Source organism: Aotus nancymaae, unplaced genomic scaffold (genome assembly GCF_030222135.1).
Source record: "Aotus nancymaae isolate 86718 unplaced genomic scaffold, 86718_ANA_hifiasm-v0.15.2.pri h1tg000115l, whole genome shotgun sequence".
Classification (NCBI taxonomy): Eukaryota; Metazoa; Chordata; class Mammalia; order Primates; family Aotidae; genus Aotus; species Aotus nancymaae.
The window spans coordinates 2504898-2529329 of record NW_026988530.1 but is presented as its reverse complement, the minus strand read 5'-3'; positions in this window follow the sequence as shown (position 1 = coordinate 2529329).

The window sequence follows — 24432 nt, the reverse complement described above, 5'->3', positions numbered from 1 at the left end:
AAGTTGTTAAAATCAAATTAAATGCCTTTGAGTTTTGCCATTTAGTTTCCAACTAAAGCGTATACGATTCCTTTCACTACGTGTACTTCTACTTCTTAGCTGCTTCTGCTTCAACTCACACTCTTTTCTTCCTTAGGAAAAGCATTGTCTCTTGAAAAAAACGAACTTAGATTCTGAGTGGGGGCAGTAGAAGCCAGTCTTGTAGTAGAAGGTTTCTGGCACGATATGAATGCTTTGAGTGCTTTGCATACCCAGAGGGGGCAAAAATACTGAGAAGTGTTGTTGAGAAGAAACACAAGCACAGATGTCATGGGAAGGAGGTCTAACTTCATCTTGTAGGCAACTGGAAGACAGAAATATAGAAATTTGCTTTAACTTTAAAATTATTTGCTAAAGTATCTGTTATTTAAATGTATGCATCATGATTTTATGTGTGCTATGTTAGTTTGAGTCCTGTAAAAGACAAAAAACTAATATTTTAATTTATTTCAGTGTATTCCTCTCTTTCTCTATTTTTTGGAAAAAACAAACAACAACAAAAAATAACCCAAAAAACCAAAAGAGTAAGTCTTACTCCTGCAGTAAAAAACTTATGGGTAAGCATTTTCCAAAGCATCACGGTTTTTTAGGGTGTATCATAATGTAAAGAAAGTCGCCTTGTATCTAAGTAACATTCTCAAAGTCTGGGCTTCCTAAAACGTGGATGCACAGACACTTACTATAGAATAAAGCTTAATGAGTAAAAACAATAATGCAATCTATTTTGCTTAAGTGTTTTGTTTTGCCAGGTGCTGTGGTAGGTAAATGAACATATCTTTCCTTGATTGTGTCTGCACAACACATGATACAATGACTGTTTCTTACCAGACTTATTTCATTTCAAAATGAGATAATTGATTATTGAATCAAAGCCAGAAAGTCAATCAGGCCAATCTCAGTTCCAGACCTCAAACAATTACATGTCTCTATTGTATAGGAGCTCTTATTTGGCTGATGAATCTTTTTCATACTTAATTTGTATTATACTCTTGATTATGGCTATCTTGACAGTAATAAATGACTTCATTAAACAAGTAGCTAATTAAATAAGTACCTAGATACCAATAAACAGCTGAACATAGAAACCAAAGTTGTTTAGCAGAACTTAAATGAAGCTATTGAGCGTCACTGTTTCCAGCTACTTGCCAAATGTTAATGACCTTTTTTATATAAACAACTGAGATTATAGTACAGCCATATTAAGATTGAGGAAAAAATTAACAGAAGTGTTAAATCGTCCAGTTGTTGGCACAGCTATCAGAGGTGACGGGCGTTTGTACAGAATCTCTATCCTGAAACCGTCTTCTAGCTCTTCTTTAACTTGAAGGGTATCATTTTTTTAAATTAACCCATACATTTTCAATTGTGTTCATTGGTCTTGGGTTACTAACATGTTATTTACTATGTTCTTAAGGAAAAGGATTCACTGATAAGTTAATTTCATCCTGCAACTGTGATTATTTTTCCCTCATAGGTACCTCCTTACCATATAATCTATGTCTCTAACTACAGCCTCAAGGCTAAGTTGTTAGCTTGGTTTCTGCCTTGGGTAAGATGCACCTTTATTAATTCATTTATTTGATCATTCATGTAATAATTCAATCTACATATATATGAAAGTGATAGTGGAGTCTTTATTTCTCATTTTCACCATTTTTTTAAGAAACAAAGAAATAGTATATCTTTTTCTCTCTTCTTCATTTTTTATAAAGAGATCTGGGGTTACAGATTAATAATTTCACATCTTCAAAGAGTTTACACATTGTGCAAAGCTACTAAGTAGTGAAATTGCAACATAAGTGCAATAGTAGATACAAATATTTAAACTCAGATCTTATTTCTAACCCCAATTTAACAGGGTATGGTTGTCAGGTTTTTGTTTTAGTAAAAGCAGCTCATGAGATACACTTTGTGAAGAATTAATACTCAAAGGGTATATGAGTGACAAAGTTATTTCTAATGTTGAAGAAGTAATAAGAAAGCAGATAATAAAAGAATTTTCATGCTGTTCTCTTGTGGTTGAATTTTATGTTGAAAATTAGTGCAGGGATTGGGAGAAGTAGAGTTTAAAGGATTTTCAATAATGGCATAATCAAGTTTGAATTTTATAGTAATTTGAAACTTGTTAAATGAATATGAGTTGGTTAATGATGAGAGTGATTGATCCATTTGCCACCTACTGACCCCCATACTCCACCTGTAGCATGAGGATGAGCTACATTCTTGCTGTAGTCTCCTGTCAAGGGTCCTACTTACCCAGCATCACTTCATATGTTTCTGGGTAATTACTTTAAGTACTGCACCCTAGTGACTCTTTGATTTCATCAAGATCAATAATCTATTGATTCTACCAGCTTTTCATCATCCATCTCCACTCTGCTGTTCTCACTTCTCTTCTTGCCCACCTTATATTATATGACATAGCTACCCCATCCTTCCCCTTCTATCAGAAATAATCCCAAACCTGCTTCATGCCACTTCTCTGCTACACTTGCATTAAGGCTGTTGAAAAACATGCAACATTTTTCGCTTGCCTTACTCTATACTGATGATTCTGTAGTGCTAACTAGCAATTCTACTTGTTTCCTTTCTATTGTACCATCAAAGTAAGAACAGTCAGAAAAGAACATCCATGGTTCCACCCACTTCTACTCACTTGTTTGTGTCTTCAGTCATCTGTCTTCACTCTAGTTTTGATGGATGAGTTCTCCGTTGTTATCCAAGGCTGAGCCTTTTCCTCGTGAACTGTATTACATCACTGCTCATAATCAAAGTCATTACTCAGAAATTGCCCCCTCCCACCCTCTTCACCTAATTAAGTTTTCTCTCTGCAAAAGAATTTTCAATACATAAACATACTACAGTGTCCCCCACAGCAAAAATAAAGAAATAACTTCATTGATCTGGCATTCAACTCTAGCTATATTTTCATGTTGTTTCCCTTTTCTGAAAAAATTTTCCCTCAAAAGTTGTCTGCATATGCTGTATCCTTTTTCTTTCCTTCCATACTTTCTTGAATACACTCCAATTAAAATTTTAGCACCCACTAGGCCATTGAAAAAGCTCCTCTCAGTGACTTCTAAATTATCAGACCCAATAGTCATTTCCTGATCTTTATTTACTCAAATAGGTGTCTAATCTGGAACAGTTGATCACAACTTTCTTCTGGAAACCCATTTTTTTAAAAATTATATTTAAGTTCTGGGGTACATGTGCAGATTGTGCAGGATTGTGACATAGGTATACACGTGCTGTGGTGGTTTGCTGCATCCATCCCACCATCACCTACATTAGGTATTTCTCCTAATGATATCCCTCCCCACTCCTCCCACACTTTGCATCCCTCCCCTAGCCCTCCATCCCCCAATAGGCCCTGGTGTGTGGTGTTCCCCTCCCTGTGTCCATGTGTTCTCATTGTTCAACACCCACTTATGAGTGAGAACATGCAGTGTTTGGTTTTCTGTTCTTGTGTCAGTTGCTGAGAATGATGGTTTCCAGATTCATCCATGTCCCTGCAAAGGACAGGAACTCATCCTTTTTTATGGCTGCATAGTATTCCATGGTGTATATGTGCCACATTTTCTTTATCCATTCTATCCTTGATGGGCATTTGGGTTGGTTCCAAGTCTTTGCTCTTGTAAACAGTGCTGCGATAAGCCTGTATGGAAAACTTTTATTTTTATTTTATTTATTTATTATTTATTTAGTTATTTTGAGACGGAGTTTTGCTCTTGTTACCCAGGCTGGAGTGCAATGGTGCTATCTTGGTTCACCACAACCTCCGACTCCTGGGTTCAGGCAATTCTCCTGCCTCAGCCTCTTGAGTAGCTGGGATTACAGGCACGCACCACCATGCCCAGCTAATTTTTTTGTATTTTTAGTAGAGACGGGGTTTCACCATGTTGGCCAGGATGGTCTCCATCTCTTGACCTCGTGATCCACCCGCCTCGGCCTCCCAAAGTGCTGGGATTACAGGCGTGAGCCACTGCGCCCAGCCCGAAACCCTTTTGTTAGTGGAGAGGTTGAGTAAGAATTGGCTAGGAAGTGGAGGATTGGGGAAGTGAGGAAATAGTTTTGTTTTAAAATTTTTCACTAAGTGAAAATCTCAGTTATATAATATTTTATTATTTCTTAGGACCACCTAGAGATTACAAGTTACATTCCTGATTAATCAAAGTGAAATTTCACTTGTATTTTTACCCCTTTTGTGCACAAGGTAGGAATTTTAGTGTCCTTGATTTCATGTACTGCTTCCACATTGTACACATTTAAAAGAGTATTTTAATGATACACGAACAAAACTCTACAACATAGTACAATTAATGTTTTATATAATTAATATTGCTTTTTACCCACAAAATTATTCTTTAAATTGCTCTGTATTCCTTCTTATATTTTCTTTTTCTCTTGATTAATTCATTTCAGTATTTCTTTAGTGTACTTCCTTCACTAGTGATAAATTCTCTGTGTTTACTTTCATTCTTATTCTTGAAGGATTTCTTCACTGAAAAATTGTGGGTTGTCAGTCATTTAGTTTCAGTATTACTTCTTTCTCTGGCTCTTGTCTCTTAAGAAGTCAGCTCTCAGTTTAACTTTTGCTTGTTTGACGGTAAATTGCCTTTTTTTCTCATGCTGCCTTGAGTATTTTATCCTGTTTCAAAAGGATAAAATAAAAAAGGCGATTTTTCTTCTTATGCTAATTTTAATATTTTAAAAGCAGCTATTAATAGTTTATTGTATTTTAATGAGTAAATAAAAAAGGATAATTTTTTTTTTAATTGTGTAATTTTCCTATACATACATTTAAAAAAACTTGTATATGTGTATCCTGCTTGAATCTATTTTATGTATTTCATCAGTTTTGGAATTTTTAGCCATTTTATTTTCAAAATTTCTTCTGCTTCTCTCTCTCCTTTCCCACTGTAATTACTGTATCTATTCATTAGATCTATTCACTGTATTTTCTATGTCTGCTACCTTCTCTGCCATATTTTCAACCTTTTGTGTCTTTGTGTTTCCTTCCAGATAGTTGCTTCTGTACTATCCTTTGACTCACTAATTCTAGCTCTGACTAATCTGCTATTACCTCATCTATTAGTTTCTTAGTTTGGCTATTATTATTTCTTTTTTGCTCTGCCTTCTCATCTTTATATGTTGCCATTATCTGTCCATTCTCTCATTCCTATCTTTTGTTTACTGGAACATAAGAAGCATAATTGTTTTAAATTCAGTATCACAACCGCCATGGGTCTATTTCTACCTTGATTTAATTCTGCTCTTTATAAAATGTTATACTCTCAGGAACTAGGTTATTTTTTATTGTGTGACAAATATGGTGTTTTAAAAATATAGCAATAAATTGAGAGTAGTCTTAGAAATTGAGAAAATTCCTTGTGGGGGTTCATACTAACTTTTAGAATATAGCTCATTGGATGCCAATCTAAGCTCAGAGAATCTCTCTGCATCCTCATTCCCACATGTATAGCTCTGAACTCCAACTTGTGTCTTACTAGGCATGTAAATTTCCAATAACTCTATTCTATTCAGCGTTTTAACCTCTGAGACACCTTCTCCAGAATCTGCACGCATCCCTAGGATAAAAGAACTCTCAACTGCTGGGCTCATTATTTGGGGTTTTTGTGTCTTACCAGATTATGGCTTAGTAATTAAAAAAAAAAAAAAAACAGATTCAAACATTCAGAATGAAAGAGAAGCATACAATGGGATTCCAAGAATCTATTCAGATTAAACAATTATCCTTTTCATTTTAGCTCTTTGATGCCTTCAATAAGGCAGTGATTTTATCTTTTGTGGAGCTTTGAGTTTTTCTCAGAGGTAAGGTTGGTCTAATTTACATATGTAGTCTACTAGTAGAATTTGAAGTCCTTGCAGGCCTTGGGACACTTTCTTCTGTTGAGTTCTAGAGAAGCCCTTCCACTTTTACAAAGCTCTTATCTTAGCCCTTCCTCTCATTCTCTCTCTCTCTCTCTCTCTCTCTCCTTTGCTGCTTCTCCTTATCTTGCTAAGTTGTAAGTGCTGATTTATAAGGCTCATTCCTTAACCCTTCTCTTCTATCCACACTCATTACACCTTGTTTCATGGTTTAAAAGACTTTCTATGTGCTGACAACTTCCAAATTTCTATGTCCAGCTCAGTTTTCTCATCTGACCTCCAACCACTGGTTTACAAACCAAAATGATTAGTCAACATTTTTATTTGGATTTCAAATATTCATCCTTAATACCCCAAACTAGTTACTTCCCTAGTCTTTCGTAATTTAGTAATTGGCAATTCCATTCTTCTAGTAATTGGGTTAAAGAACTTGGTGTCATGCTTGACTTTTCATTTTTCTCTTAAACCCCACATCCAAGCAACCTGTAATTGTATTGATATTATCTTCAAACTGTATCTAGAATACTCAGACCTTTTCTCCAAACCTCTTTAATAACATCGTGGCCCAAGATCCTCCATTATTGTAACAGATTTCTATTTTTTTCTGTTTCTATCATTGCATCCCTTCTGCCAATCTATTCCATACTCATCAGTAAGAATGATCATTTTAAGTTAATAACATAACTGATAACATCTTGTAGTGATTATAGGAACTTTAAATATGTTAATGTTTTTCAAACCTCACACAACCCTATCCAGTAGTGCTGTTAAAGGTCCTCACATTACAGATGAGTAAACTGAATCACAGAGAGTTGATTAATGTAACTTCCTGAAGGTGTACATCTAAAATAGGTAGAGATGGGATTTGAACGTGATGATCTATCTTTCCACTGAAGAGTAAATATCAGGGTAAATCAACATCACTGGTGCCTGTCTTGCCATCTGGCCACTTTCTGACCTCATCGTCTCTCACTCCTCTCCTGGATCACTGTGTTCCAGCCATAACGATCTGCTTGCTAGCTCTTAAATTTGCTGAGCACACCCCTACCCCAGGCCTCAGTACGTCCTGCTTTCTGTGCCTGGAAGGTCCTTCTCTCAATATCTGGGCGGATTGGATCTTGATTTCCCTGGTCAAATGTTACCTTAAAAGTGAGGTCTTCCCGGACCACCTTCTATAGAATCACAACCCCTTCATGATCCCTGGTCTTCCTTTGCAGATTGAAATTTCTCTATAGCACTGATCACCACCTGACCTAGTTTATATGTCCTAAGGATGACAGAAACTTAGTCTGGTTTGTTCATCACTGTATCTTTGTGAATCCACAATAGATCTGACATAAACAAACCCCTCAAATATTTGTTGAACATAGGGATACAGGCATAAACAAATTGCTTAGCTACTTGGTAGGTATCGTGTGTAGCACCGAGCAGCTGTGGCAGCTTTCTCTGACTTTCTGTGATTGAGTAAATGGGAACGGGGCAGGATAGAAGAAATAAGGTCTTGCTCTGACTGTGTCATCTGTGAGCTATATCATCTCAGATAATTGCATTCATCATTTTGGATCTCTATTTCCTTATCTGTAAAATCATGTATTGAAAGAAATGCTAATTCAAGAACATGATAAATTATAAAATTTGGTAGAATTGATATGGCTATGGACACTATCGATAGAAAAATCAACTTGGGATTTAGCAGTAAGTTCTCAGCCAGGTGTGGTTCTGTGCCCCATCCTCCCATCAGGGAACATTTGACAATGTCTTGAGACATTTTTGGTAGAAATAACTCAGAGGTTCAGGGGGTGTTACTGACATCTACTGGGGAGAGGCCGGGGGCGGGACACTGCTAAACATTCTATGGTGCATAGGATCACCACCACCACAACAAAAAATTGTCTGGCTCAAATATAAAAAGCGCTGAGGTCAAGAAATACTAGCATATAACAAATGGAGCTGCACAGGTGTTAGGATGAGGGCAAGAGGCAAAGCACAGCTCAAACAGAGAGAACTTGAAGACAGGGGCTACCCATATGGAAGAGAAAAAAAGTCCTATTCACATCCTGGAACAAAGATTACTATCTTCAGAATGCCAACAACAGGAATATCAACACAGTGGTGGGTGGCATCTTGCATGAACTTGGAAGACAATAACCACAGATGATCAGGAGCTTATCTCAGCTTGCCTCAAACTACCTTCCCTGGGGCATTTTGTGATTACGCACATCCTGGCCCATCTGTTGCTAATTGCAATAAAGACCAGGCTCTGTTATATCACTGAGGCGAAACCTCATCAAGTTTTAGAGGAAATAAATCTACGAGATGCTCCATAAAAGTAATCTCTACTTTTTGGCATCCACATCTATCAAGCATTGATAGGCAAGCAGGAAACCTAATGAAAATAATACAAGGAAATCTTCTCATCAACACCCATCCCTAATGTCTCAGCTGTCAGGTCATTGTTTTGGCTTCTTGGGGTGGAATCTGCATCGGCAGCCAGCATCGGAAACGCTGATTTTTTTTTTATTATTGCATTTTAGGTTTTGGGGTACATGTGAAAATCATGCAAGGTTGTTGCATAGGTGCATACGTGGCAGTGTGATTTGCTGCCTTCCTCCCCTTCACCTATATCTGACATTTCTCCCCATGCTATCCCTCCCCAACTCCCCACCCCCTCTCTGTCCCCCCTACTCCCCCCAACAGACCCCAGTGTATAGTGCTCCCCTCCCTGTGTCCATGTGTTCTCATTGTTCAACACCCACCTATGAGTGAGAACATGTGGTGTTTGATTTTGTGTTCTTGTGTCAGTTTGCTGAGAATGATGGTTTCCAGGTTCAAGGCAAGTAGTCATTTTTACCACGTGGCCCAAGTTAAAGGGTGCCAGCCGTGTCTGAATTAAAGTGGGTTGGTTTTTAAGTGTATGTATATTCTAGCCTCTCTCCCTCTCATGTACAAGCATGTGCACGAGCGTGCGTGCGTGCACACGTGCACACACACACACACTCTTCTAGACACTGGGCCTTTAGTGTTTGTGATGTAGGCATCTATACTTTTTTACCCTAAGGAACATCCACAGAAGAATTTATGTGGGCTTAAAAACCTTTGCTTTATGGGCAAGGATGGTAATGGAACTAATCTGGTGTTTTGACACCCTTTTTCTCCTGACTTGTATAGAAAGATCGTTATATAAAATGATAATTATCTTATTTGATCTGTAAAGAGAATTAAAGATAAGGATAAGGATAACTTTCTACTATGCCCTTTAAAACATCCTGGTGAAGAAGTTAAAAGAAGCCTGTGATAAAGGTGGAACCCCGGGAACATCAATGCCGTTGGGGAGCATGCATTGAGGTAAGCAGAGTTGCGTGATGGGTGTGTGAAGGCAGAGAAGGGTACAGGGCAGGGCAGGATATCCTCTTCATCAACATTATACATTGCTTTTCTCATCATTATCGTAGCAGAGTCACACAAATTGTCCTGGCTCAAACACTTAGCGGATCATAAACTGAACCCACCCTTTCATTAGGTTCAAAGTAAAATGATTATACAAGGAAACTTGTAACGTCCTGTCTAGATAGACAATGTGGCTGGATAATGAAGATTTAAAAAATGACCTGGTGGCACTGTGAATAGGTTAAAGCACTTCTGCAAGGTGCAAAGGAAACAACCCCTAGAAGAAAATACAGCTTAGGAGCAGAAGGATTGTTTATATTATAATAACAGGCTCATTCTTTTCAAACTCTTAGGTAGCATTTCCTTTTGACTCTTTGAGCAGAAAAGCAAAAGTAGGCAGAAATGACCTCAGTAGACAAGCAAGGCGTTATTCTGGTGCTTTAGTGCTTGGTAGGAGTTCGATACACAATTTTATTTAAAAAATCACTTAGTAGGGACCTAATATATGCTAAGCACTGCTAAGGTGATACAAAATACAAGGAAAATAAAGACACGGTTTCTGAACTCCAGGGATTTAAATGGAAATGAAGGTGATAGATACACTAATTATTGTAAAGTATGTGTTGCCAAATTATGGCCCATAAGCCAAATCTAGCCCAGTGCCTGTTTTTGTGAATAAAGTTTGACTGGAGCACAGCCAGGCCCATTCATTTATATGCCGTCTGTGCCTGCTTTTACACTTCAACAGCAGCATTAAATACTTACAATAGAGACCAACACCCTATGACATGCAAAGTCTGAAAAAGTTAATATCTGGTACTTTACATGAATGTCCATGTAGCTAGGACAGTAGGTATGTAGCCTACAATAATGTCGCAAAAATGGAAGCAAACACTTTATGAACACTATTGTAGTTAGTGTACCAACGTCCATTGTGGTAACTACCATATTATCCACATTTTGGAGATTAAAAAATGTAGCTTAAGACATTAAATACTTTAAGTTCTCAATGTCACATGAGTAATAAATGGCTTAATAGAAGTTTAGACATTGGAAAAGAAAAAACAGTAAAACAGAAGATATGACAAGAGAATAATTCTGAAATGAAGACAGAAACAGATTGAAAAAAAAACAAAACAAAACAAAACTGAATTTCAATGACCTGTGACATCAGTGATATAACATGGAGATCCATAGGCTAGGTGCAGTGGCTCACACCTGTAATCCCAACACTTTGAAAGGTTGAGGCAGGTGGATCACTTGAGCTCTGGAGTTTGATACCAGCCTGGCCAACATGGGGAAACCCTGTCTCTACTGAAAATCCAAAAAATAGCCTGGTGTAGTGGCATGTACCTGTAGTCTCAGCTACTCCAGAGGCAGAGGCAGGCGAATCGCTTAAACCCAGAAGATGGAGGTTGAAGTGAGCTGAGATTGCATCAACGCACTCCAGTTTGGGTGACAGAGTGAGACTCTGTCTCAAAAAACAAAAAACAAACAAACAAAAAAATGGAGATCCAGATGTAGAGTGGAAGTGGGAAAAAAATTGAAGAAATAATAACTACAAGTTTATATTCCCATTAAGCTAAATAATCTCAAATATAATAAAGAAAATAAAACTGAGTCACTTTATAATCAAAAGCTAAAAGCTAGAGATAAGAGACAATCTTAAAGAAACAGAGTAAAAAATATGAACATATTACCTACAGGCAAGTAAAGTTAAAATTAACCACATACTTTTAAGAAAACAGTGGAAGCCAGAATTTAGTGAAGCAATCATTTCAAAGTTTTGAAATTTAAAAATTCAACATGAAATTCTACATCTAATGAAAATATCTTTTAGAAATAAAGGAGAAATAAATATTGTTAAAGAAAGCTGAGAGAATTTACTGTCAGTAACGTGTACTATACTACAGTTTTCCACTTAGGCAGAAGAAAAATAAGAACAAATAGAAACTTGGAAGTCCATCACAAATAGTAAATATGTGGGTAAATAATTACATTTTAAAAATATAATTTAATGTCTAAATTTTAAAAGGTATATTGAAATTTATAACACATGTAGAAGCAAAAGTGTGTTCTAGAAGCACTAACACAGGCTAGAAGATGAAAAATGAAGGTATTTTGTTATAAAGCTTTTTTAGTACACATAATGTGGTATGATATTATTCGAATGTAGGCAGTTGTAAGTTAAAGTTGGTTATTGTAAACTCTAAAGCAACCACTACAAAAATTAGAATAGATAATAATACCATGATGGAGAAAAAGTATAATATAATATGCAAATATACTGAATGCAAAAAAGGCAAAAGCACAAGAAACAAATGAAATGCATGACAAATGGAAAATCAATAGCAAGATAATAGACTGAAGTTCAACCATACTGATAATCAATTAAATATAAATGGCCTAAATACTATAGTTAAAAGGCAGATAGGGAATTGCCACAGACTATTATCTCCCAGGGATCATATTCACTGTCTTCTTTTCTCTTCCCTCATGTCACTGATACGCTGTGGTTTAATCTGAATCAAATTTATGTGCATGAGACATAGCTACAGTAGGAGGAACAGCAGCCACTAATCTGGCTTTAGAGATTTGTAGAAATAGACAGTAATGTCATGTCTATCAAAAAGCTCATTGTGAAGGGAGAGCTGCAGGATTTACGAGTTCTCTACTGCCTCACAAGCACCACTAGTACCAGCAGTACCACAGTGATAGGGAGGAAGTGGATGGTGAAGGTTATAAGGATAGCAAGGAGGAGGAGGATGTCATAATATGCAGGACATGCATAATATGGACAACTATAATGAGTCTCTTGATGATGCAGAAGATAATAAAGTAGACATGGAAGGCCAATAACTGGGCCAGGACCAAGGAATAATCTAGGACAGGTATCATTAAGTAGGTTCCATGGGCCCAGTCCAACCCAGCCCATAAAATCTGAGATATTTACTATCTGGCCCTTTACAGAAAAAAAATGCAGCTTCCTGGTATAGGGGAAGGAACAAAATTGCCTCAAGGAAACCCTGGGGCAGCTCCATACTTGCTGCACCCTTTGCCAATCTGCTGGTGGCTCAGGGCCTGAAATCTCACATTAAACTCTTTTGAGATGTTACAAGGTCCTGACCTCCTTGGCTTCTCTTGGGCCATCAGCCTGCTCCTAAATCCATTGAGGCAGAGCCCCCAGGTGGGCAGTATTTTGCTTCTTGTTTGCCAAGTTTGCAAGTTTGGCTTCTCTCTCTCTCTCTATATATATATATATCTCTCTCTCTCTCTCGACAGAGTCTTGCTCTGTCACCCAGACCAGAGAACAGTGGTATGATCTTGGCTTACTGCAACCTCTACCTCCCGGTTGCAAGTGATCCTGCTGCCTCAGCCTCCTGAGTAGCTGGAATTACAGGTCACATCACCACACCCAGTTAATTTTTGTATTTTCAGTGGAGACGGGGTTTTGCCATGTTTCCTACACTGATCTCAAACTCCTGGCCTCAAGTAATCCACCCACCTCAGTCTCTCAAAGTGCTGTGATTACAGGTGTGAGCCACTGTACCTGGCTTCTATCTTTCTTTAATAAAGACATGATACTAATTGAAATAAAATACAGATATTGTCAGACTAGAAAAAAAGAACTCACTATTTCTGTCCATAAGAAACCTACTTAAATATAAAGACAGGTTTAAAAGATAGAAAAAGATGTAGCAGGTAAAGACTATTCATGAAGAAATAGGTGTGGCTATATTAGTATCCAGAAAATGTAGGCCCAGGACAAGCAATATTGCTTGATATAAAGAGGGACACTTGATAATGATAAATGAGTCAATTCATTAAGAAGCATTGAGACTCCTAAGTAAGTATGTGCTAAATAACAGTGCTTCAAAATACATTAACTGAAAATATAAAAAATCAACAATTATAACTGAAGATTTCAACAATTCTCTTTCAGTAAATGACAAAAGTGGCCAAAAATACCGGGAAGAATATAGAAGACCTGAACAATACTATTGAACAACTTGATATGTGATATTTACAGGACAAGTTACTTAACAACAACAGGATATGTATTCTCTTCAGGTATATATGGTAAATTCACCAAGTCTTTAGAAAGCTAATGGCTTAGATATTATAGACTGTTTTCTTACTACAGTGAAATTAAATTGGAAATAAATAATAAAACAATATCTGCAAAATCCCAAAATATTTGGATATTAAGTAAAAATTTTTAAATAACCAGTAAATCTGTTAACTAATAACAAGGAAAATCAGAGTATATTTTGAAGTGAATGAACATAAAGACATGGCATGGAAAAATTTGAGGGATGCAGCTAAAGCATCCTTAAAACAATTTTGAATTTTAAATGTGTACATTAGAAAATAAGAAAGTTCTAAATTCAGTGATGTACACTGCTATCTAAAGAAGTTAGATAAAGCAGTTGAAATAAAAACAAAAATAAAGAAAATAAATCAATGAAATAGAAAACAGACAAAACAGAGAAAATTTATAAAGCTAAGATATGGTTCATTGCAAACATCAATAAAATTAAAAATACTTTTAACTAGACCAGTTAAACACACACACACACACACACACACACACACTACACAGCACAAATTACTAATGTCAAGAATGAGAGGAGAGGGCATCACTCTAGATCCTGTGGTAGGTAAGATGACCCCAGTGATTCCCACTTCTTTGTATGCATGCCTTTGTGTGTTCCATTCCACACTGAGAGAGAGAAAAAATGAAACCACAAAGATACTGTGGAAATAAGCAAGTGTCACTTCCAACGTTAGGCCTTAAAGACTTTGTTTTCCATTGGATCACTCACTGTGAGAGAAGCCAGACCACAAACAAGAAGCCTTACCACAAACAAGAAGCTTGGTGGTGAGGTCTTTGTGGCAAGGCTTCCTATCAACAACCAGCACTAAACTGTCAGGCTGGGGGTGAGCCATATGGAAGCAGACCCTCGTTCCAGTCAGCCCTTCAGATGACTGCAGCCCTATCTGACATCTTGACGATAACTTCATGAGAGATAGTGAGCCAGACCACTCAAATGATCTACTCTTCAGTTCCTGAGCCATTCCTGAGTTCCTGACTTAGTTCCTGTGTGAGCTTTTAAATATTTCCTAAACATCTAAGGTTTTGTTTATGCAGCAATAGATAATACCAGTCCTAGAAAATAAAACGAGAAGATTATAAGCAACTTTATATCAATAAATATGACGACTTATAAAAAATCGGCAGAAAGTCAAAATTAGCAAAGGTTAGAACCCTAGAGGTCCTAGCAGGCTGTTTTGCAGTTAGCACAGAAAGCAGCCCTATACCCATCTGAGCTTTGGGACCAAAACTGTAACCACGGGGATGATCAACACCATGGCCTCTATAGACTCATATGTAAGACATCAGTGATCACCGCAAAGACATGAAGAGTTGAGTCAACAGCCTGTGTACCACCTGCTCTGATCAAAAAGCTGAAGGTCATGTTCAATATCACCAGCACACCACCAAACTTAAAACTTTCAGTGAGAAACTTGCGATGTTATGCAGATTTTTGATGACAGAAGAGTCTGAGGTGGAAGGCCCAGTACTCAGTACTGTCTTGGCGGAGCTTAGAGAAATGTTGAAGGTGCCAGTGGCAAACCCAAGGCAGTGCAAATCCATCAGGCAGTGCCTGCTCCTTGTCTCAAAAGCTTCTGAGTGGTGCTTGGTAAACAGGTTTGCCTTTGGTGTCCCTCTTAATTCCCTGGCCTTATTCACCTTTAAAAGCTGCAAGTAGGACTATAACCATCAAAGCACTTAATTAGTGACTATATCTAGACAGATTATGAAGGAGTCATTGGAAGGACATTTAGACAAACAGCTATAAGTGTACTAAGTGTGCCTGAAAGATTTGGGGGTGTTTCTCCTTTTTCTGTCTGTAAGTCTAAACCAAATGTCTTATAAATTATTTGCCATTTAAGAAAAATGACAGGTACTTAATAGACATGTTATGAAATTTAAAAAAAAATTGGCAAATTCTTTGAAAGTCAAAATTATGACATAAAGAAATGAAAAATCAGAGAAAGCCTATATCTAATAAAGAAATTGAATTCATAAATAAAAACATTTCCACAATGAACTTCAGGCCATGATAGCTTCACTGGTGAATTCTATCAAACATGCTAGAATGAAACAATACACATACTACACAAACTTTTTGAGAAAATAAAGGAAAAGAGAACATTTATCAGTTGATTGCATGAAGCCAACATAACTCTAATATTAAGATCTGTTCAAGACATAGCAAAAGAAAGATCAGTATTCTTCATAAACATATTGTAAATGTCTTTAACTAAAAATAGATTGAACCATCGATTGATTTTTATTTTGATTATATAATATGGTGGACTTGAAAAAAAAACTAATCTAGGTATAGATATGAAAATATTGGTGAATTTTTTTTCTAATCGACATTGCTTGAAAACATGATTCCAAATTATAATGGATATTTGACACTCAGAGAATGTGTCCATTGGGAGTTGTGATTCCCACTGTCTCATCAGTGAGATGAGTTTAACCAGTGAGGTTGTATCAGGTGGACAGGTACAAATTTATTATTTGTATCACATATTTGATCACTTCTTATCTGCTACTATTAAAGTATTTGACTTTGGAAATCTTCTCTTGGCAGAGCTGAGTTTAAGTAATGTCTGTATCATCATGATGATGATTTATATCTATATGATATATTCCTGTAGTGACAATCACAGTACATACAATACCAGCAAAATAATTTCCCTAAAGAAAGTTTTGAGGATAAAATGTCAAAAAAGTAAACTCCACTGAAATGAAGAAGGCAGCCAAAATTGAATTGTAATAGTAAGAAGACTTGGTTTTCTATAAGGGTAAATTTTTGTGAGTTGATTATTAAGTTAATTCAAAGGTCCACTATTGATCTGGGAGCTAGGGTTGTCTTAGCTTTGTGTTTTCATCATGATGGAAGTTGAAATTATGCTTTTGTTAACATGAGAGTGATAACACAGGACACCCTCAGTGTCCCAAGAGAAATAGTCATTGTCATCTAATAGTCATGCCTGTTTCAATTTAAACTATAATATTCCAACAAGATACATTTTAAATATGTTGGAAAAGAGGTGAGATCATTGAAATTTTGTCTGTTTGTTTTCTCCATATTTTATAGAATAATTTGTTCACATTTGTACTAATAGTTACTTTGATTTTCAATAAGCATATGTTGTTCTAATTGCCTGATCCCTTTTATGTACAATCCTAACCTCAGAGGTTGGCCACACACAGGCAAAAGAGGTGAAATGGGAGATATACTCCATCCTGCCTTCTGAGACACAGTTCCTATCAGCCCAGCGAAGTGCTGTAATCCTTCCATTAGATTCACCTGAAAGACAAATTGTCTTCAGAAGACCACATAAAAAGCAAATGCAGAAGTTGAAACATATGACATATTAAGCAAAAATTATCTAAAATTCTGTAAATATACTCATAACTTCCTTAGAGAAGAAAAGGAGGAAATGATTGCATTTTGCTTGTAATCCCTGAACAGCCAGGTGGTATTGTCAGGTATGCACAGCTGTTGAGGGAACAATTAGTGGGAAAGAGAGATGATGAAAGTCAGAGGAGTACTCTTCAGCCGGAGCTTCTGTGCACTTAGGAATTTCCTACCACTTGAAATTGTTTCCAATTCATTTCTGAATTCAGACTCCAGTTTCATGCTTTTCTGGAGCCATGTGAAGTGTACCTTTTTCAAAATACTTATTTGATTAAAGATGTCTGATCCTATTTTGTTTCGACAGTGCTTGTGGATTTCATTCTCTGTGATTTGGGTCTATTTATGGAAATTGCATGAAACAAAAGTTTGTCTTTCAGCTGAGCACAGTGGCTCATTCCTGTAGTCCCAGCTACATGAGGCTGAGGCGGGAGGATTGCTTGAGTCAAGTTTGAGACCAGTCTGGGTGACATAGTGAGACTCCTTTTCTAAAAAAATAAATAAATAAAAATCAAGCTTGCATTTCAACTAGATTAGGAACTCTGAGTGCATGCATCAAATTACCTCCTTTATTAAATCTTTCAATAGCATCTCTCAAATATAAAATGTGAAATACAATTCCTCAATCAATCACTAGCAAATTCCCTTCTGCCATTAACATATATTTCTCTTTCCCTCATTAAAACACGATACATTTTCCTTTACATTTTTTTCTACTTTCCTTTTCTTTTTACCTTCTCTTTTTCAGAAGGAAACATTTAAGGAATTCTGTCCTGCGTCTTGCTTGTTCTCGAAGTTCTAGTGTTTGTCCCAAGTGTGAGGCTCGAGGCTACACCTCACATTTGCAGCAATTGTCCTCATGCAAGACACAAGGGAAGAGACAGCAAGCAGGATTATCCTAGACTTAGCATATGTGAGAAGAAAGGCATGAGCTGTAACAAGTAAAAAGCTGTTTTGTTTCAAAGAACAAGCGTTGCTGATGAAGGAGTCACATCTGTAAGAAACAACACTTTTCATGGAGGCGAGATGAAAGGAACTTAAAGTCTTCCAATGTGTGTGTGTGCGCACACTTGGACATACTATAAATTAGCCTCAGAAAGATGTCTGCTGGACATAGTTAATTCCGAACAGTTTTCTATAAACTCTAGTGATAAAGTTTCTTTTTCAGGTTCATGGAAGACCAGTTTAGCAACACTAACAAGCCACCTTATGAGTGTAGATAAAGGGCTGACATCAAAAAGCCTATATGGACTAAACTTTTCACTTTCCTCACTTTTTAGGTAAGGACCTGAAAATAAAACTGAGCAACTATTCTTGCTTGAGATGGAATTGCTCATTGTAGTCTTTGGGGAAAAAAAGGAAAGGCCAAGAGGTAGCAAAGAAACCTGAAACATCTTGCCTGGTTTGCAGTGGATCTCTCCCTGTTTCCTCGTTTTCCTTAGCCCTTTAGTGCCCAGAGCCCTCATACCACCCCATGGCTGCCTCTCAAGCTGTTCTGTATTTCAAAATGAGTTTCTATCTCATCATCCTTCTTTCAAAGATTTCCTCAGTGGCTCATGACTGTAATCCCAGCACTCTGAGAGATGAATACAGGAGAATGGCTTGAAGCAAGGAGTTCGAGACCAGCTTGGGCAACATAGCAAGACTTGTGTCTACAAACAATTTAAAAAATTAGGTGGATGTGGTGGCATGCACCTGCAGTACCAGCTACTTGGGAGGCAGAGGTGGGAGGATCAATTGAGCCCAGGAGTTCGAGTCAGCAGTGAACTGTGATTGCACCACTGCACTCCAGCCTGGGTAACAGAGTGAGACCTTGTCTCTAAAAATAATAGAAGATTTCCTTTCTGTCTCTCAGAGAGATATCATCTGAAATTCAAAAAACTCAACTAAGAGAGTTGCCTGCTGATGTTTCAAATCCTGTAGAATGAAGCTTTAAATTGTTTATTGGAGAAATATTTTGTTACAAAGGGATCCTTTTACATTGGCTTGAAAATAAACCACTGCCACAATCTTCCATTTTCCCATATTTCCTCTTGGAATCTGGGGCACAGGCCATCCTTGGGAAGCTGTGTATCTTTAATACAGGACTTGGAAAAAATGCAACTCCTACCAGTTAGGAAAAGTGACTTCATGCTAAACATATTCAATGTCTGCTTTGTCTTGATCCTGACAATTAAAATTAAACATTTTTTGACTTCTCAGCTTTTGACGCCTGTTCCTGCACGAGGGACAACACCATTCAGCTATCGGGAGACAACTGTACTCGGGTCTCTTGTATTCCTGCACTTCTCGTGAGGAGAGGCTCTTATGATCTTTGCTGCAGACTGTCTTTCCAAGGATGTTCGGATGATGAGCAGCATTGAAAGGTAGAGCAGAGGAGAAATTTGTCTGCTGGCAGTATAATATAGACACCTTCATAGAGGGAAAAATGGTGGACATATCTGCCTGCATCCCATTAGAAAAGACTGAATTTTATGAGCTTTGGGTTCCTTGACTGTTCATCACCCCTATGGGATATGTGGGCACTGAGAACTTGTGCAATCATGAAGGTCATGTTGACTTGTGTTCCATGAGTAATAAGGTTCTTTGTCACCAACTCAAAAGTTTTCTTTTGACAGAATCTATTAAGTGAGGTGGGCTAGATTGTTAGTTTGCAAGTTGAGTAAAATCTCAGATACTTCACAGTTCTTTATGCCAGACGGTTATCTTTAGACTTTTCCAGATGGCAATCAGGAATAAACTCTATTCTCAGACGCTTAAAAATATACGGTTCAGGGGCTCCATGTTTGGGTCCCCTTCCACGAACACTCCTTCATGGAAGCTGTTTTTCTCTCTCCTGGATTTGCCCTCTGGAGTCCCCTTCCACATTCTCTCGTGGAAGCCTGTCTTCTCTTCCTAAACTCCATCTCTCTCTATTCCCTTCCATTCAATGTAGAAGCTGCTTTCCTCTTCTGGATTCCATCTTTCTGGATTCTCTTACTCAGTGTGAGTTAGTTGTTTTTTACTCTCTCCTTCTCCTGTTTCTCTCTCTCTTTAAATAAATCACTTTCTACAAACAAACTATATATATATATATGTGGTTCAAGTTCACTCAAGAACTCATACCATGATGGGAAGACTAGATAGCCAAGAAGGAAGTTGGACCCCACCTCAAGCCAGATGAAAAATTAACTCAAAATGGATCAAAGATCTAAATCTAAGAGCTCAAATTATAAAACTCTCACAAGAAAACATATAGGTAAATTTCTAGGACCTTGGAATTGGTGATAGATTCTTAACTATGATACTGTAAACATAAGCAACAATTAAAAATCAGATAAATTGGACTTTATCAACATTAAAAAATTTGTGCTTCAAAGAAAACTACCATGAAAGTGAAAAGACAACCCACAGATTGGAAGAAAATATTTGCAAATTATGTATATGACAAAGGACTTGCATCTAGAATATATAAAGAACCATTACTACTTAACAATAAAAAAATCCCAGTTAAAAATCTGAATGCATTTTTCAAAGGAATTAAATAGATACATTTCAAATAAGATATATAAATATATAATTAGCACAGGAAAATATGCTCAACATCATTAGTATTCAAGGAAATGCAAATCAAAGTAATTAGATACCACTGCCCACCCACTGTGGTGGATGTAATAAAACATTCAGAGAATCACAAGTGTTAGTGAGGATGTGGAGAAATCAGAACCCTCATACTGTGCTTGTGGGAATGTAAAATAGTGCAGCTACTTTGGAAAACACTCTGGCAGTTCCTCAAATATTTAAATGGAGCCACTATATGACCTAGAAATTCCACTCCTAGGTGTATATCCAAATAATGAAAACAGGTACCCACATAGACACTTGTGTGCCAATGTGCATTGTAGCATGTTTTATGAAAGCCAAAAGATGCAAAGAATCCAAGTGTCTATCAGCAATGAATAGAGAAGCAAAATGTGTTGTATCCCTTCAGTGGAATGTTACTCAGCCACGAAAAGGAATGAAGGGATAACATATACTACAATATGAATGAATTTTGAAAACAGTTAGTGAAATAAAAGAAGCCAGTCTCAAAACAAACAAACAAACACATATAATGCTATTTGCATGAAATGCCCAGAATAGGCAAATATAATATTGATACAGAAATAGATTTGTGGTTGCTTAAGGCTGGGGATATGGGGAGCTTTGGGTGTGACAGGAAAGGGTGTGTGACTCCTCTTTGAGGTGATAAAATGTTCTAAAATTGAGTGGTGGCAGTTGCACAACTCTGTAAAAAATCATTAAATGGTGCTCTCTAAATAGGTGAATTTTATGGTATTTGAATTACAACTCAATAAACTATAACCAAAAAAGAAAAAGAAAAAACTCGCAGCTCACTCTGCTTCTGCAGTAGCACAAACCCTCCTGGCTAGTCCCTGTAAGTATCCACCCAGGGACACGACTAGCAAATCCCCTGGCTGAAAGACTTCATTCAAGCTCCCTTTACATGGGGAAGGGGGACAAATACGCAGCTTTACACAACCAATCAACAACTCTCTTCCTCACATCAGATCCTTTTCTTGCATAGAAACTAAATGTAGCTAATGGTACCTATCCTAGAGGTAGGGTATAGATTATGTAACTGCTTGCTTTTTTTAAGAAAATCTTGTGGATTTTTTTTTAAGAAAATCTTTTTTTAAGAAAATCTTTACAAAGATGTATTTAGCAATCTTTGTAAAACTATGTTTGTGCTTGAATGCATGTTATCCTCAGATGCAATTCTAAAATAGGAAAAGTCTCATTTAGTATCCTATACATTAACATAAAATAATATGTTGTAGGTCTTATTTTCTTAGTCTAATGTTTAAATTAAAAGCAGATATGCTTTAGGAATAGCCACATTATTAAACACTGCTAAACTACAATTTTGTGCAGAAATTAATATTATGGAATACTATCTATATTTATGAGCAAAAGGACATTTACAGCTTAATTTGAATTTTCTATAATTTTCCCTTTTATTCTATAAATTATGTAAGGTATCAATCCCATGAGCTCAACAAGAATTGTTTATTTAATATCATGAAGAGTCAGATTGACAAGAGAAATTCCCTTAATAGGGAATAGATTTGGTTTGGCAAATCTGGCAACAGATTTGGTTTATTTTTTTAAATGATTTTTGGATTCTTTTATTTTATGAAATTATATTAATTATTAGAAACTTTTAAAACATTTTCCACATGTATATCCTTGCCACAAAGACAGGTAATTAGGTTGTCCATTATTCTGATGATATAATTTTATCATCACAAATCCAGATGGGTCACAAAATAAAATTGATCCTAGTATCTAAATATTGTCAGAGAAAAAAAACTACTTGAATAATAATTATTTTATAACTCCAAGCATCTTTTTCATAAACATCCTCCAAAATTACACTGGTTGATATCATGCCATTTATTGGATAACTGCTGTAGGTAATAGAAAATGAAGAAAATACTGGCAAGCCAAATAAATATTTTTGTTTTCATTGATCTTTTAATCCAGAAAAGAAGAATGAGAAATAAAAATAGTATCCTCAGAGCGTTGACAAAATAATATCATAAGTGCATTGATACTGAATCATATAATAGAAAACTTTTAGTTAGGTTGTGGGAGGAGGTATACAGGGAAATAGAAAAAAATGTTATGAAAAGATATTTAATCTGAATTTTTTTTGTTAACTTATGATGGCAGTTCCATTTAAATTCTTTGTGATTCAAAACCACTGTTTTATAATTTTCTAGCACAAAATAATTTTGACTATCTTATGTGTTGGATAATTTAAAAGAATCTATAGCACGTGTTTTTCTTTTTAAACATGAATTGTTATGTTCTGGCACTATTTCCTGAGAAAATTTCTTATTATGTCTTTAGTCATCTACATGTCTACCTTGTTACTGGGAACTATTGTTTCCACCAGGAAATGCTGAAAGGTGGAAAGTTATAAAGATCATAACTGAGCCCACCAATTTCTGTTCCTATGTGAGCCTAAGCATAGTAATAATGTAGACATCCCAGTAGCTATGTGCCAAGAACAAATGCTTTAAATATTAGCTCATTTAACTGCCAAAACAAACATGAGATAGGCACTACTATTATTTTCATTTTATAGATGAGGAAACAGATACTAAAATGTTAAGTCACTAGGTAAAGGTCACTCAAATTGTGATTGGAGTCTTCACCTTGAGACCTCAGTCACTACTGTTCCAGAGCCCACTTTCATACATTTTTCACTATACTGACTCACAGAAATTATGGGGCAGATTGGCTCATCTATAAATTGAGTTTAATTACTACACTGTTTTTCATAGCTCTCCTGCTTGTGTAATCTATTGCCATTTTACAAGAGTATATTCTCTTGAATGACAAACGCATGACATTAAAAATGAAGCAGAGAAATGGAGTGGAGAGAAAAATTTATAGCATTTCCCAAAGCTTTTAAAACTACGTTGTTAGATGTCATTTAACACTTTAAAATCTCCATCTTTTAATATGTTTAAGGCCTGAAATGAAAGCAAGAGCTTTAGAAAGTTCCAAACACAGAGCCAGCAGCACCATCTCGGTTCATGTAATTTTCTTTGAAAGACTATTTTACGTAGTACTGAGTAAAAATGAGACATGATGATGAAATGGGTCTACTAAAAATCTGTCCTAAAAATCACTAGGCTCTTCCCTAAATCTATACTCTCAATCTAGTTTTCATTACATCAGAGAAACTAGTTTGACTTCTCGATTGCTGTTGTGAGGTGAATTTTTAAAAAAATCATATTACAATAGAGCTTTTCAGCATTTGTGTTGGCATACTTACTTTGAATGCTTATTTGATCTTCAGAGTGTTCAGGCTGCTATCAATGACACATTTTTCACAGGGTTCCAGTGAGGAAAACCATGCAGAGTTTTGGTTACTTTTCTACACTTGGTTCATGGTTTGCACTTTTCTCATGCGGGACAGGCCCTCTGTGGCTTAACATGAAATCTCTGCCTCCAATCCTGAAATGCTTCCTTTCGGTTTGTGGAGGTCATTCTGATAGATAAATTGCAAATGACTTCTTTTTTTATTGTACTTTAGGTTCTGGGGTACATGTGCAGATTATGTAGGGTTGTGGCATAGGTACATACATGGCAAGGTCGTTTGCTGCCTCCATCCCCCCATCATCTATATATCTGGCATTTCTCCCCAAGTTATCCCTTTTATATAAATTGGTGTTTATCTCTCTAAAAGAAGTGAAAACTGGCAGCAAATTAACAAAAAAATAACATGCACAGGTTGTTCTTTGCAGTATAAATTCTAACAGCAAAATACAAGAAACAACCCGTATTTCTATATTATGAGAAAGGCTGAATAAATTATGATGCATCCACACAGTGGTGTATCATGCTGTTATAAAAAGGAATAAAGAATATCTTTATATACTGCTATGAGGAATTGCATCATGCATTGTTAGTGAGAAAAAAAACAGAGTTCAGAATAGTATTTACAATGTAATCAATTTATATGTATCTGTGTGTACACTTATTTGCATGTGTATGCTTGTTTATATTGTCAGAAAGAATAAACAGTCAATCCAAAAGCTGATAAAAAATATTCACCTAT